Consider the following 16,324-nt stretch of genomic DNA (forward strand, 5'->3'; position numbering starts at 1 on the left):
TGGATTCTTAGCCTTGCTCTGCTAGTGATGACGACTTAACTAGAATAACAGTGATAGTAACGATAAGCATAATAATGTAGCAGCCAACGCTAACTGAGCTCCCACTGTGTGCTCTCCATACATGAGCTCAGAATTCACTAACAGCTATATGACTTTGAGCTTGCTTGCTCTACCAGTGCCTCAGTTTCCCTATCTGGAGCAGGAAGGGGTGGGGGGACCTTTCAGTTTAGACAGTGGTTCTGAAACATCTGTGGTTGAATCAAAGTCTGGACAAGTTGCATTCGTTGTCCCTGTTCCTGTCTGTTTAATGAAGACATAAGGAAGCCAACCAGGAAAAAATTGGTTTCACGTTATTCTATGTTCTTGAAACAACAAACCGAAGAAGCCATCACTTAAGAAAGTCCTGATGGTTCTCACCCAAGCAAATTGTTCCTCCTAATAGTCAGCAGTGAGCTGTGTCATTTCATTTTGATTTTTAATGGTAACAGTGTTCTGTGCTCATTATACAAGGGCGCCTTTCCGAATTCACCTGCCTGCCGCTGTATCACAAGCCTCACCCACGGCTTCTCGGATTCTGGGGGCCCAATGTGAGTCTGTATGCAAAGCTCACTGGTGATTCTGGTAGAATTCTGACTTGCATATGATTTCTGAATCAGATATCTGATATCTTGTCTGATACATCATCCCCGTATGATCTCATATCTGATTCTGATAAGAGATTCTGATTGGGAATCACCCAGGTTGGGTTCTGAGAATTTTTATTTCTATAGATTGGTTTAGGCAGCTTGTCCATCCCCATGTATATATTCTTACACACCTGTCCCAGGGAGCCTGTGAAGGTGTATCTACCGTATGCGTGTAGGTCTAGGTATGTGTGTATGCACGCACGTGTGCAGGTATGTGTTTCTTTGTGCGTGTCTGGGTGTAGGTCTCAGGCTCTCCCTGGGTGTGTGAGTGGATGTGCTGGGTGGGGGCCTGTACCTCTGTGCATGTGTGTCTCCAAGGGTGGGTGCCTATGCTCTAGGCAAATTTGTGTGGCTGTACCTTTGCATTGCGTTTATGTAAGCGTGGAGATAATTACGTGTAGACATGTCCTGTGTGCCTGCCGTTTTCTGAGGCTTCCACCAGGGCGGGGTTCTATGGAGAAGGCCCTTGACATGCCGGTTGAGCAGTCTCCAGGCTCCAGAGCCTGCAGTCAGAGCTCGTCTCCTGCTTGGGGAAGAGGGATGACAGATTTTGAGCATAAACACAGATCTCTGTGCTGAGCATTTTAATTCTGCAAGTCAAGTAGAGAGCCTGGGCGGCCGCCTGCTAATTAGCCACCCTGGGGAAAAAATTGCCTGTGTTGGAGTGGATAATGTGTTTGCCTGTTTCTCTGGGATCCTTGACCAGCTGAACGCTCCCCACCTTCCTCCTCCCCTCTCCCGTGGGCCTGACTCCCTGCACCCCCAGCTCAGAAAGATGCTGCAGCATTTGGCTCTAATGCAAGGCTTTTTTAAACAGGCCAATTGCAAATGTCACCTGGGCTGGAGCTTAGAAGGCTGTAAGTGAGATAAATGATCCATTTGGACAGGTGAAGATGGGTCCCGCGCCAGATGAAGATGAGCTGATAAAGTTCCCACAACATCAAGGACAGACTCCATGTCCCCTCCCCAGGCAAGCTGTGCTCTCAGGGGCTGGGGCTCCTCCACAGCATAGGACAAATCCTCAGGCATCTGCAGCCAAGGATCCCCACTCCCAGACAGCCTTTGAGTCTCTCTGCTCAGTCCCTTCAGTGGCTGCTATGGGCTGGTGGGGGCAGGAGCCCTGCCGGGCTGGGCTGAGGGGCAACTGACTGCTATGGTCTGAGTCATGCCCTTGTCGTGCTTGTAGCCACACGTGTGCACATGCTGAGCCCATGACTAACCTGCGCTAGGCTCTCGTGTAGACATAGGCCTAGGCACGGAGACACGCACAACACACACAAAAGTATACAAACCCTCAACCCTTCCTTGTTCTATGATTTAACTTGTACATAATAATGAGCAGACATTAACACAATACACAGGTTCACAAGCAGATCCAGATACAAACTATACTGATATCACATACACATATTGTTGTGCACTGAATGTTTGTGCCCCCCCCAAATTCATATGTCAAAGCCCTAAGCGCCCCCCCCCCCCCCCCCCGCCCCACACACACCATGTGATGGGATAGGGAGGTGGGGCCTTTGGGAGGTAATTAGGGTTAGATGAGGTCTCAAGGAGGGGTTACCGTGATGGGGTTAGTGCCCTTATGAGAAGAGGAAGAGAGAAGAGAGCTCTCTCTCTCTGTCCCCCTCTCTCTCTCTCTGTCCCTCTCTCTGTCCCCCTCTCTCTCTCTGTCCCTCTCTCTCTCTCTCTTTCCCTCTCTCTCTCTGTCCCTCTCTCTCTCTCTCTCTCCTATGTCAAGACACAGTGAGTAGGTGGCCCTGTGCAAGGCAGGAAGAGGGCCCTCACCAGGAGCCAAACCTGCCAGCACCTTGACCTTGGACTTCTCAGCCTCCAGAACTGTGAGGAAATAAATGTGTGTTGTTGAAGCCCCACACCTGTGGTACTTTGTCAGAGCAGCCCGAGCAACCTAATACAGATGCGAGCTAGGAATTATACTGGTACACATTTGCAAATATTGATTTACATATCAGTAAAAATTATTGATACACTGCGAGAGAGAGAGAGAGAAAGTCGTGTTGCGTGGGTCGCTTCCACCATTACTGCTGGTTCTCACTTACTGAACTCTCACTGTGCCTCTCTTTATTCTCAAGACGGCCCCAAGAGGGAGACATTTATTAGCTCCATTTTATCTGAGAGTTTAGCTCTTGAATCAGGTGCTCCGGGCTGTTTGCACAAACTGCTAAGTGGTGGAGTCAGGATTTGAACCCAGGTCCCCTGACTCCAATGTGCATGCTCTTTAGGGATGACAAGTGTCCTGGCACTTGGAGTTGGGGCGAGGAGCCCCACAGTCCTGTCAGGCCCATGAGGCCAAAGCCTCCACTCCCCAGGGCCCCCTGACCAGTTCAGCCTAGCACCTTATAACTCAATTACCCTAAGTGGGGACCGCTGTCTCCCAGAGCGCAGCCGGTCCTCCCAGGCTGCAGATCCACAGGCATCCCTGAAGCCATTAAAGAATGGACTTGTGACTTTTGTTCGAAATAATGACAGTGATAACAGTGACAATATAAACTGATTTTAATATACACTCAGCTTAAATGACAGGCTCAGCTCCAGCCTTGACATTTTTTGACAATATAAAATTATTGTTTTTTTCTTTTCTTCTCTTTTTCTCTTTTTGAGGAAGATTAGCCCTGAGCTAACGTCTGCCGTCAATCCTCCTCTTTTTGCTGAAGAAAACTGGCCCTGAGCTAACATCCATGCCCATCTTCCTCCACTTTATATGTGGGACTCCTGCCACAGTATGGCATGACAACCAGGGAGTACATCCGCACCTGGGATCCAAACCGGCAAACCCTGGGCTGCTGAAGCAGAACATGTCAACTTAACCACTGTGCCACTAGGCTGGCCCCCAAAATTATTTTATTCTCAGTACAAAGTCGCTTCTCAGATTAATGCAGCTATGTGTTTTTAGTTAATAATGAGATAATTTAATGGTATATTTGGACATGATCTCTACGTGTAACCCCCACAGCCAGATTCTCTCCTCTGCCAGTTAGTGGGGTTTGGGGCCTGTTCTGGTTGCACAGGCCCCGCCTCTCCTGAGCTCCCATGTCCATCCCTCCTGAAGCCCCTGGTGCCCATCAGAGCTATCCTGAGGATATTCTGGAGTCCATCCGCCATGGAGCAGCCTGGCAGACATGTCACACTCCCTCGGCCCTGGACCAGTACCCTGGCTGACTCCCCCAGAAGGAAAATGAAGGTCCTCCTGACAGGCAAGCATAAATATTTTCTTTCCCAGCCTGGTTCAGATGGGGATATTTGTTGTTCATAAAGTGGCCGCCAGCTATCTGGGGGTGTCCGAACGTGGCCTTCTCTGGCAGGGAGCGCGTCATCCATCTCTGTCCGCACGTCGTTGGAGGACGGGACTTCGCTGGCCCGCTTCTTTGTGGAATGTGCCTTGGATGGCAGAGAGCGGGCAGGGCGCCTTGGTCCCGCCAGTTTCATCGTCCGTCTCTCGAGGGACCGGGAGGAGCGGCCTGGGTTTGCTGCTCTTGGCAAGCCTGCCTATCAGGAGTATGGCCATGGGTACCGGAAAGGCTGTTTGTTTAGGCTTCCCGTCAGGCGTGAGATGTCGCGGGGGTAGGAGGGGCAGGGTTGGAGCGGGCCGGGCCCTCTTGCTTTGAAAGGTGCTCAGACTGGGAGGGCCACATGACGTAATGGGAACTCGTGCTTTTCTTTGCGGCATGTGGCCTGGAAATGGAGCTGCAAGGCCCGGAAAGGTTTTGAAATAACATTTCGGCCTGGAGCCCGCCCTGCCCCCACCTGGAAATAGGTGTTAGGATGGAAAACAGGTCACCTCTCCTCACCACTCGTCACCAGCCAGGGCTGTTTGAAATGAAAACAAAAAGTTCTTCCTTAAAAGAAAATGTGTTTTCCAAAGGACTATGAATTCTCGTCTTGATTTCCAAGTCCACGAAGGCTGTGTAAAGGCCTGATTCAGAGCTGGGAGCTCTGCTCCAGGTCATTGGGGCTGCTCAGGGGCGAACCTTGCATTCGATCAACAAACATTTAATGAGTGCTAGGCCTCTGGGTGCCAAAAAGGCAGAAAAATTTCCAGTCACCTAGGCCTGGGTTCAAATCTCGTCTGTATCGGGTTGCCTTGGGAAAGTTATTCAACCTTTCTGTGTTTTGGTTTCCCCGTACATAAAAGGGGACGACTGCACAGATTTCAAAGGATATTCTAAGGAGTCTCCTGAAGACTGCATAGGAAAGTGCCCCCCGGGGCCCCCGACTCCCCTCAGGGCTTGGCAGTGTGTTGAACGTGGTGGAAGGAACGCAGAGGTTTCCCGTGGCCTGCAGAGTGGGGCCGAGCTCCTGGGTTTTACAGTCAATATCTTCTGGGGTCTGATACAACCAATTCTGTCACCTGCTGGTCAGGATTCTGCTACTGAAATCAGGGTGCCAGCAGCCCAGTGCACCCACGGTCCCTCCATCCATGACACGCTGCTGCCATCCCCATGCCCTTCTCCATGCTGTTCCACACACCCACCACACCGTGAAATAGTCCCCTCCCTCCTCATTGCACCTTCCGACTGGATGCCCGTGAATGAGGGACGGCAGTACCCACCACTTACTGTATGCTGTGTGCCAGACTCTTCTCGTATATCATCTTAGATCTTCCTTTTATAGGGTCAGGAAAGACAGGACCGAGAGAAAGAAAACAGAGGGACAATAAAGAGCTTCCAGAAAGGGAATGACATGGTCATATTTCTCACAGAGGAAGGATCACACTGAGCCAAAGAGGAGGCTGGGGTCAGGGAAGAGGCTGGGGTCAGGGAGGATGCTGGGGGTCAGGGAGGACTCTAGGGGTCAGAGAGAACTCTGGGGGTCAGAGAGGACTCTGGGGGTCAGGGAGGAGGCTGGGGGTCAGGGAGGAGGCTTTGCGACAAGAAAAGACAATGGCAGTGGCTTTGGGATGGAGCGGGGGCTTGGATTTGGGACTTCGCTGCCTTTATCCATTCATTACATATTTCGTGGGAAGGCTCTGTTCTAGCTGCCAGGATACAGTCGTGGACAAAGCAGTCCAAAATCCCTGCCCTCCTGGCATCTACCTCCTAGTGGGAGAAACAGACAATAAACAAAATAGATAAGAAAAGTAAACAGTGTGTTAGATAAGGAGAAGCGCTATACAGAGAAATTGAGGCAGGGGAAGGGGATACAGACAGAAGACTCAGTCATAAAATTATAGATAAGGTGGTCACCGAAGGCCTGTAGGACGGCTTTTGAGAAAAGCCCTGAAGGAAGTGAGGGTGAGCCTGCAGCCGTCTGGAAGCGCAGCCCCAGCCACAGGACCAGGAGCTCCAGGGCTCAGAGCAGGCGTGGGCCGGTGTGAGCCAAGCACAGGCCAGGGGCCAGGAGGGGGTCCACAGGGAGAAGACTGGGAGAGGAGGTCAGAGAGGAAAAGGGGCTCAGGGCCGCGCTGGTGTGCCTTGGGCAGGCCCCTCCCCTCCTGAGCCTGGTTTCTCACTGTGAAGGGTATGCATGGTGCTGGGGTGACTGTGAAAGCTTTGAGCTTCCTTCCCTGCGCTGAGCAAAAATCAGATCCTGCAGGCCCTAGATTCCTAGATTCTTCAAGTCAAAGCCCTCCATCCTTTCTGAGACTGGTTTCAGTTCTGGAGGGGCTGAGACAGCGGCAATGTGCTGACCTCAGTGTGCAGGGTGCCCGGCTCCCCGGCCTGGGGAGCCCCTCTGGTCCAGCCTGCTGCCCCCGCGGCCAGGGAGGCAGTACAGGGGCTGACCTCGGGCCATCTGGCTCCTCGGCCTGTGTCCATAAACACCATGTGGCACGTATTCTTTCCCTCGTCACTGATGAATCTTCATCCTTCGTTCCCTCATTCCTTCTCCCCGGTCCTCATTTTACGTATCCACTCCCTCCCTCGTTCTGTTTGCTTGTTCTCTCTTCACTCATTCCCCCCTCCTTCACTTATTTACTTACTAATTTTCCTCTCTCATGGCATTTATCACCAGAGGAACCAAATAAGTGATGGATTGTACAGCTCTCTGTAAGCCTGACTTTTCAGCTAAAACACATGAAGGCAGAAAGCGTGTCGTGTTCACAGCTGCAACACTAGCATGTGGCCTATGCCCGGCCCACAGCACATGCTGTGTGAAAGGATTCCTGTATCCATTCATTCACTGCATCCTCGTTCATTCCTTCAGGCATTTGTCAAAGCTCTGCATGTGCCAGAATCTGGGCCTGGCCCACTGTAGAAGAGGGATAGGAAGGAAGAAAACGTAGAGATAAATTATCAGAGCCCATGTCACCCATCCATTCCATTCATCCATTCACTTATTCATTTTTCAGTAAACATTTACTGATGTCACTCAGGACCAAATCCTGAGCTGGAAGTTGCTTCATTCAGGATGATCAAGGGAAGGCTGAGGCTGGGCTGGAGCTGGGCCTCGAGGAACGGGCAAAATTTCAGAAAGAGCAGGGAAGAAATACCGTCAGGGAGAGGGAACCGCATTAACAAAGGCTGCAAGGAGCGTCACGGCCGCTCGGGTTCTGACTCCACAAATACCCCCACCTGGTAGGGTGCTGCCTGCTACCGAGACAGCTTGTGGCAGATTGCAGAGCACTTTAAGGGCCAGGCCCGTGGGTGCGGGTTTGCTGTACTCCAAGAGAGGCCGATTTGGGCCTCTCATTTCCAGCTGTGAGGACGCGGGCGGGGCAAGCCAGCACTGAAGGGGTCAGGTCAGAGCTCCTGGAGCAGCTTGACTTCCTGCTTCCCTGAGAGAAGGAAAAGTCCTCCTCCCAAAGACGGCTAAGACTGCTCGACAGACACACAAGCACAAATGGCTCTCACAAAGCTTTGTCACGACTTTAATGCAAATGAATCAAAATATGTGGATTACATTTCCCTCCCCAAAACACTCGACCTGGGGGAAATCAGTAGAGCCTTTAGGGGTAGGGACCTGGGTGTCCAGCACCCCCAGAGCCTCCTGGGTCCTCTCAGGTAGAGAGTGGAGGTATCTGTGGGACTTTGGGGAGTGGAGCCCAAGCCTGGGCACCCCGGCCCTTGAGCTCACTTGTGAACCTGTCTTAGCATCACATGATGCACTGAGGAGGTGTTGACTGTGTTGGTGTCAACAGGCTTGGACCTAAACCAGTTCAAAGGCTGCTCAGCCATCCGATTCTGCAGCTCCCAAGTCTTCTGGGCCCTTCAGGGGTCCCGGTAGCGCTCCTGGCCTCTGCTTGCCCCCCTGACCAGGCAGAATTCACTCCCGGGCCTACGTCTTCGATGACACCAGATCCTGTGGCTAGACAAGAAGGAGAGTAACCATCAAATCATGACAAACACACGAGGTATAATGTCAACGCTTATTCTTTCATATGTAAACACATTCAGCTAGCAAAGCACCTTCATAATCAGTCTCACTTGACCCTCATAAGAAGCCCAGGGGGTCAGCAGGGAGCCATTATAATTCCCATTTTACAGACAAGGAGACTAAACCCAGAGAAGGAAAATGACTTTTCGCAAAGTCACACCTCTGCCAAGGTGTTCTGAAGGACCCATGGCATTAAACCTCCAAACCAGTCAGGGCACGGCACCCTTGTTCATGAAGATGGCGTGTGCTGGCTGTCAATGGTACTAAGTGGCTCCTGTAGTCGAGATAGGCCACGGGAAGCTGTGACCTTCCTCCCACCTCCACGTGACGGTGGGTTACAGGTAAGGCAACAATCTGTGGCAGGGTCAGGGCTCAGGGTGTGACCAGGGTCTGGGCTCAGCCAAGGCAAGAGTCCAGGCCTGCTGACCCAGCCCGGAGTCACTGACCCTGACCTGAGCGGCTCGCTCTCTCTGTGTCGAGAGACCAGGTCTCTGGGCCCCTTTTAGGGTGGCGGCTGCTGTCGCGATCAGATGGAGCTCTGGATGAGAGGGTGGAGAGGAGGAGCAAGAAGTCTGGGGCTTCAGGGCTGGGGCCGGCCTGGGGGGAGGCCCAGCGCTCTGAAGCCACCCTTGACCGACCCACCCTCACCACCCCCACTTCCTCCTCTCCAGCCTGAGGGTCTCCCCCGCTTCCACATCTTGTTGACTTTTGTATTTACAAGGTGTGCCTCCTGCCAAGGCCCTGCCGGCGATTACACACCCGGACCCGCCTTGGGAAAGCATCCTAAGGTCCCGGTCCACCAGCAGCCTGGAGGCAGGGCGGGAGCACGAGATGGGATCTCTCGCGGGCTGTGAGAAATTCTCAGAGGAAAATAATCAAAAAGAAAACAGAAGAGAGGACTCAAAGGCAAGTTCCATTCTGGAAAGGAAAGGGGGGGGTGGTCCACGTTTGACTTGATGGTCATGTTCTGAAACTCTCTCTTGGTGACTCCGGGTCTGCCTCTGACCACCAGGGCTCCAGCTGGGGTGAGGAGCTTTATGGTATTTGCCTGGTTTATTGGCTCCTCGGAAGAGGATATGAGGGCCCAAGCCGTCCTCTGGAGGTAGGACCCCTCGAGGAAAAGCCAAGATTTATGGTTTCCGGAAACCCTCAAGGTTACCGGGTTGGGCAGAGCCCGCTTTCCTGGCCTCCGGGGTTTAGGAAAGGGAGGGCCTGGAGGACAAGGAAATCCCAGGCCCACGGTGGGCTGCATTCCCCAAAGTGCTTTCTCTTCTGTCACCTCCCATGATTCTCAGTACAACTCTGTGTGCTGAGGAGCCTGGGATTTCCTCCCTCACTGTGACGACGGGGAAACTGAGGCTGGGGGAGCTGGTGGGCCAGCCCAGGAATCAGTGTCAGAAGAGAAACTCAGACCCAGCTTCCAGCTGGGGGCCCTCTTCTCTGAGCTGGTGCCACTAGAGTGGCCTTTGAAGCCTAATCATGAGATAGCTGAATCATCCCGGGTAAAAGAAAAACAGTATTGCTAGGGCTCCGGCCTTGAGTCACCCCATGCAGATTTGGGACAATAGCCACCCATCAGTGCCCTTAGAGGTGGCCCAGGTGTCCCACTGCACCAGCATGTGACCACACCAGGGGTGCTGGACCTTCCAGGGAATGCCCGCCCAGCCACTCCTGTGGACACTGGCCCTGGCCAAGTGGCTCTGGACACAGCTGTGTTGTTGACAACCCTACTTCACAGGCACAAGAGGCTGGTTCCTGACACGGCCTTACAGTCTTCCGTGGCCCCTGTGAGCAGGTAAATTTTATTTCTGAGTTTAATTAGGGGACATGCCATAAATATTCATGCAGCAAAATGAGCCCGGGCTCACGAGTGCAGCTGCTTCCCGCTCCGGGGAAATGAACAGTTTTCCAGCAGAGAGAGTCATGAGTCATGAGTCCTGAGGCTCCACTGCCTGACAGGAGCCTTTTCAACAGCATTCCTAGGACAGAAAGACAGAGTCACACTCAGAGGCACTGCCACCCCGGGGAGCCACCCCAGCCATCCCAGGCCCCTCTGCCTCTCCAAACGGGGCCGAGCTGGGCTCCCCTGAGGCTCAGCCCTGAAGGGGGCCCCCCTAGCGTGCTCAGCAAAGCAGAAGATACATGAGCTGTGTCTGGAGAACAGCAGTCAGCAAACCACAGCCGGCGGGCCACACCCACTGTTTCTGCGAATAAAGTTTTATTGGAACACAGCCACGCCCACTCAGCTCTGCCTACAACAGCAGAGTTGGGTAGTTGGGCCAGAGACCTCCTGGCCTGCAAAGACTAAAGTATTTACTATCTGGCCCCTTACAGAAAAGGTTTGCCAACTCCTGCTCTAGAACTTTCTCATCCTCAGTGCTTGTTATCATTAATAAAATGTCCATAATCTTGAATTCTCTGAAATCTTAGGAAAATGGAGCAGTTTTATAATCTCGGGGTCTTAGAATCTTATGCGCACAGACTCTGGAACAAGAGTCCAATCTCAGCTCCACCACTGGATCGCTGTGTGACTGTGGGCAAGTTAATTAACTTTCTCTCTGCCTCAGTTTCTTCTTCTATCAATTGGGGTAATAACAGTACCTATCTCATAGGATTGTCGTGAAGACTAAGTGAGTGAATACTGGTAAAGCCCCTAGAAAAGTATTTGGCTCAGGGTGAGCATTATGTGAGTGTTCTTTTAAATAAATGGACTCCATCTCCTATAATTTCAGAATCCTCAGCGTATAGCATCTGAACCCCCTACATATTTTGGCGCTTCAGATATTAGACTCAGCTGGGACAGGGGGAGCCCACATCTTTCTGACACTGTGCTAAATGCTTTACGTACATTATCTCATTTAATATCCAAAACAACTCTTTGAAACAAGAATTGCTGCCAATTTACATATGAGGGCAATGGGAATTTAGAAAGGTTAGGAGACTAACCCAAGGTCACACAGGGGTGAATTGCAAAGCTGGAACTGGAGCCCAGGTGTGTCTGACCCCAAAGCCTCTCTCAGATACTCCCACCTCTCAGTGCCACGGTCCCGGCTGCTGCTGGACACCCACTGTTTCAGGGAACTCCCTGCCCCTGGAGACAGCTGCTCTGCTGCCAGAGAGCTCACACTGGGATCTGCTCCTGCATTTGCACCCTCTTCGTCCTTGTTCTGTGTCCTCCCAGCTCTGAAAAGCATGGGTGGGAGAGGAGGACACTCCAGGGGGCATCTCCCAAGCTGCCAGGAGCCAGCAGTGTTCTGGGCTTCAAGCATTTGTAACAAGCTAGACCTGGGTGGAAAAACGAAGTCCGCAGATTTGGACAGCGCTCTCCTCTGGAAAGCCCCCCTTGGTGCTCACAGTGGCAGGTACCCCCCTTTGTCCTCAGGGCCCCCAGCAGTCCTGCCGGAACCCACCCTGGAGGAGAGCAGAGCCACGTCCTAGTGGGAGACTCCTTATCATAACCCTGGGATGCTCCAGCCCTCGTATTCCCTCTACTTTCCAAGTGTTCTGAGGTCTCTGCTTTCCTCCGGTTCTAGGCACAGTGATGCTCGTGGTGCCTGTGGCCTTGGCTCATCCGACAGCATCCTCCACCTGCAGGGCTGATGGTAAGCTGATGCACCTGAGACCCAAGGGGCAGGCAAAGGGAAGGACAGAGGAGAGGAAGCGACCACCCTGGAGATGTTCATTGTCTCATTGAGTCCTGACTGTGTGGGTGGTCACCCCACTTTACAGAGGGGGACTGTGGCTCCGCGGGGCAGCTGGCCTTGTTCCAGGCTACATGGACAGTGAAAGCAGGAAGACACTGATACAGCGTCTTCTGAATCCTGGTTGCTTTCACATGGACGCCGTATTTCACCAGCAAACACAAGAAGAGAAACCCTAGGGGAGACATTTTCTTCCTGTTTTCCAGATGTGCACACCAAGGCTTAGGGAGCGGGCGGCTTATCCAGGGGTGGCGCTGGAGCCAGGCTTGCCGGCCTCGGGCATAAACTCGCCCAGCACCAGCCTCCCGTACTAGGCTCTGACGTGCCCTCTCGGGGAGCAGAAGGCAACACTGGGCCCTTTGACAGGATTTCCGTGGGCGCGACCGGGCGCCCCAAGCATGGCAGCCGGCGCGGAGGGGAGGCACGGTTTATTTTTCCTGCGGGCCGCTCTGGAGCCTTTCAAAGGTGTGAGCTCCGTGGCCTGCAGAGGCTGACGCTGCTGGGCACCTCAAGCTGGCCCTGTCCTCCCCGACCACAGGCCCCCGCCTCCTGCGCCACGGGCCCGGGTGCGGGGACTCCCTCCGGCCTGCATGCCCTCTCACTCACGGAAAGGCTGCAGAGTGACAGGCCGGAAACTCCACTCTGGTGTTTACTCAACAAACACAGAGATGGCCCTCTGGGCTCTCCCCCCACGTCCAGGCCCTCTGCTACCCCCAGGGAAGAGGGCCTTCCAGCCCACTCCCAGGCTTGGGGTACCTCGCACTTTCACCTCTGGAGACTGCCTCAGGGAGGAGCGTCCAGGCTGGCCCTGCAGCAAGAGAGAGTCTGGTTAGACACAAGGAGGAACTTCCTGCCACCAAGGGACACTCAGCTCAGAGGAAGAAGGAGATCCTCTTCTCTTGAAGAGTGCTGTGCTCTCTTGGGAAGGACTCTGGGCTCTTCTGTCTGAGCCTCCTCTCCTCATCCCTGACGACGAGGGGTGAGACTGTCTGATTCCCGAGCCCCTTCCCCACCAGTTCTAACATTGTTATCGCTCTGAGATTCCACAGTGTGAGACAAGGGGCAGGAGACCCAGCTCCATCCCAGCTCCACCAGCAACTGACTGTCGGAACGTGGGCAAAGTTACTCTGCAGCTCTTGGGCTCCCCATCTGTAAAATGGGCACAATTGTCAAGGGTCATTATGACTTAATGGATAGGAAATACACCATACGGTATGTTCTATCCGTGAGCGCCCCATGTGTGCAAAGTGGGTTGATTATGTCCACGCTCCCTTCCCTACCACCCCCTCCCCCCGCCCCCCTGTTTCTTTTGACCCTTCCTCCCTTTCTTTCTTTACTTCCCCCAAGAGGGGAAGTTCACATGTCCTCTTCTCTGCTGAGCCCGTTAACTGAGAAAGGGTGTTGATAGATCGAGAGGTTTTTGTTTTAATTTTGTTTGAATTTTTTCTTTCTTAATGCAGTTAATACAAGTGGGCCCAGGAAGATAGTGGGGCCACAGGCAGATGCCCCTGAGCCTGCAGCTCCCCTCTGGCAGCCCTCTAGAAGAATCTGGAACATTCCCCCTGCTGGGAGATGTCTGGCTGGGTCTGGGAGGGTAGGACAGTGAGAAATCCATGGTCACAGCGTCGCGGACTGGACCAAAGGACCATTTCTCAACGTTTCTGCCTCCACACTGTTTTGGACCAGACGGAGCAATTGTGTCGGTGAACTGACTGGTTGTTTCCTTATATGACAGCCAAGGAAGCGGCATGATTACTTTTTAAAAACCACGCTGACATTGTTGTTGTTTCTGTCGCCTTTTTTTTCTCCCCACCAGTTTTATAACTGAACTGACTGTTTTGGTTGGATTGACCTGTTATTTGTCTAAACTGACCCATTGTTGGAGGAACTGACTGGCTGTTTGTCTATAGTGACCAGCTGTGGGACCGAGGCGGGTGGTTGGGGGCTGTCCTGACAGGAGATTTTAGCTGAAGGGACTGGTCTGGGGCCTGCAGTCAACCCGGCCAGTCCCGGCCCCACCCCTCAACCTGACCGCCCACCCTGGCCTTTCCAGGGAGATCCGGTCCCAGACGTTCCATCCACAAATCCCACCCCAGTCTGCCACGGGAGGATGCACAGTATTGTCGTCTGTTAAAAATTGGGCTTCGCCTCAAGAGGGGAGAGAGCCTGACGGGGAGCTGGCCGACCGCCTGGCTGCCTGTCCCCTTCAGACTTGCTGGCAGCCCTGCCTGCCTGCTGTCCACGCGGCCTGAGCCCTCCAGTCCAGTCCCGCCCCTGTGTTGGGGGACCTCGGAGCCCCCAGCGCAGCCCCTCATTTGCCTCTTTAACTCACTTCCTTTCATTGCTGCCGGTCCGTGGACTTTCAGTGGGGCCTCGACAAGAGGGCCCTCACTCCCTCTGCCCCATTCACCCGCCCACCCTCCCTGGGCTTTCAGGCTCCCAGTGAAAGGAACTCGTCCTCAAATTGCGGATTTGCCATTGTCCCCTTTGTAAAGGCTCTCCATGTCCCTCGGCCCCACCCCTCCCATCACCAGGATCAGCCAGGGTGGCCCCTGAGGGGCTGCAGATGTAACAGGCACAGTATCTCAACGCCCTTGCTTAGAACTGGGGCTGGGGCCTCAGAAACTCGGACTTTGCTTTGGAGCAGGAAGACAGTATCTAGATTTCACGCTGCCTCCATCGCCTCCCCATTGCACAGAGGGAGAAACTGAGGCACACAGCAAGGGCTGTAGACACCCGGTTTAGCTCATTTCCATCCCTTGTTCCTTTCGGAACTGAGAAGCGATGGCGTTTGTGTTTGCCCAACTTGCCGCACCGTTGACATGTGTACCGAGCTGCAGCCAGTAGCTGAGCAAGTCTGGGGTCGTGGTTTTGTTGTTTAGCATCCGAAATCAAAAGTGAGAGCCGCGAAAACAGCAACTCTTGGTTGAACCGCCTCAAAAATAAGTGGAAACACTGGACTGACTAATTTGAAATTCAACTCATGGAAAGGAAACAAAGCCAAATTGTTCTTTTCCTGTTTCTAACATTTTTGCTCCCATGTTTAGATGATTTAATCCAACTTCATATCTCTGGGTGGGCCTATTGGGGCCCAGAGAGGAGGTTTACTTTCCTAGAGGCACACAGCATCACTGGCAGGCATTTGAGTTTTGGAAAAATCTCGGCTACATTGAAATAGTGTTCCTAGAACCGCTGGGCACTGCAATTTGGTTTTGAGGCTTTGCAGTTTCTAAACGAAATTGGTTTTTAAGAAAAGGTTTTAAATTGGCGAAAGAGGTGGTTTACAAATTTTCGTCTATGGGGAAAATTGCACCATCAGTCTCTTAGCATTTCTAACCCGGCTGCTCCCTCCCTAAGGAGTCTTGGGCACTGTAGGTGAACACGGAGCTGGGAGATTCTGTGCGTGAGCTGAGCCAGAGAAAAGATCTTTCGAGGAAGACACCTCGAATTTAATCGGCCGCTGCACAAATCTCGTCCTTACGGTGCTTGAATAAAAAGCAGGAGATTCCGTGTTTAAATTGTCTGTCTCTGGCTAGTCCTCTCTCAGAGTTTTGGGATGAATTCGCTAGGAAGCGAACGTCTTGAGTTGTAAAGTACCGGGGTGACTCTGCAGCTGGCTGTTTTACTTTTGGTTTATTCCTAAACGTTGTAATAGAATCCTGAGTGCTGCCATCCATCCCCTTGCACTATGTATATTGTCCCCCTCTGGAGACATGGGGTGGGTGATGAGCCCCCACGTCTCTCTGAACCCCTATGAGGACATGATAACATCAACTCCTCACTGAACCATCTTCATCAACCCAGCTCCCATCACCCCCAAGACTGATAACCATCAGAGGCTGTTAATTCCCAGCAAATTACCTAATCCACGTGTTGTCCAATTTGTGTAAGCCCAGACCGTGAGGATCATAAAATAAATAAGCACGAAATGGTGTATAGTTTCCAGTCTCCTCTCACCTAGGCAGGCCAGGCTGCCCCGTCTCCACCTCGCCTGTGGTCCCCACATCCTTCCAGAAGGAATGGGCAGTGTAGATTCATATCTGGAGCTGTTTGCTGCTGTGTCTGGGAGAGAGGCCACAAACACACTCACACACACAGACACATGAGGCTGCCCATCTCTCCTGCTCCCCCTCCCACGCCCCAGGGGGCCGCAGCTCCAGCTTCCTAATATGTTAATCGTTGAAATGGTCTTGTCCTGCAAGGCACAGGCACGGGCATTAAGACCCTGGATGACTTGCAGAAAGAAAAGCAAACTGTCCCTCAAAAACAGAGGGAGGTAGGAATTTGTGATGATGAGAAGCAGATCGGAGAGCGGAGCGGAAAAGGCTACAGCAGCTCCGGGAGAGGGAGGCAATGATCGGGTTAGACCTTGTTGCGTAGACATAGCACAGGGTTGCCAAGGGGCGGGGTGTGTGTGCAGGGAAGACCCGAGAGGGGCCAGGAGTAGGGCCGAATGACTCTAAATCCGTTTTTGCCCCTGAAATTCTCCAAGGCTACGTCTAAAAGCCTATAATTCCAAAATTCTGTAATTCATAGATCCTATGATTCTCTAACAAAACAGACACTCTCTGATCCTAATGTTTCGTGATTCTAAGAGTC

The sequence above is a fragment of the Equus caballus genome, chromosome 2, assembly GCF_041296265.1.
Source record: "Equus caballus isolate H_3958 breed thoroughbred chromosome 2, TB-T2T, whole genome shotgun sequence".
NCBI lineage: Eukaryota > Metazoa > Chordata > Mammalia > Perissodactyla > Equidae > Equus > Equus caballus.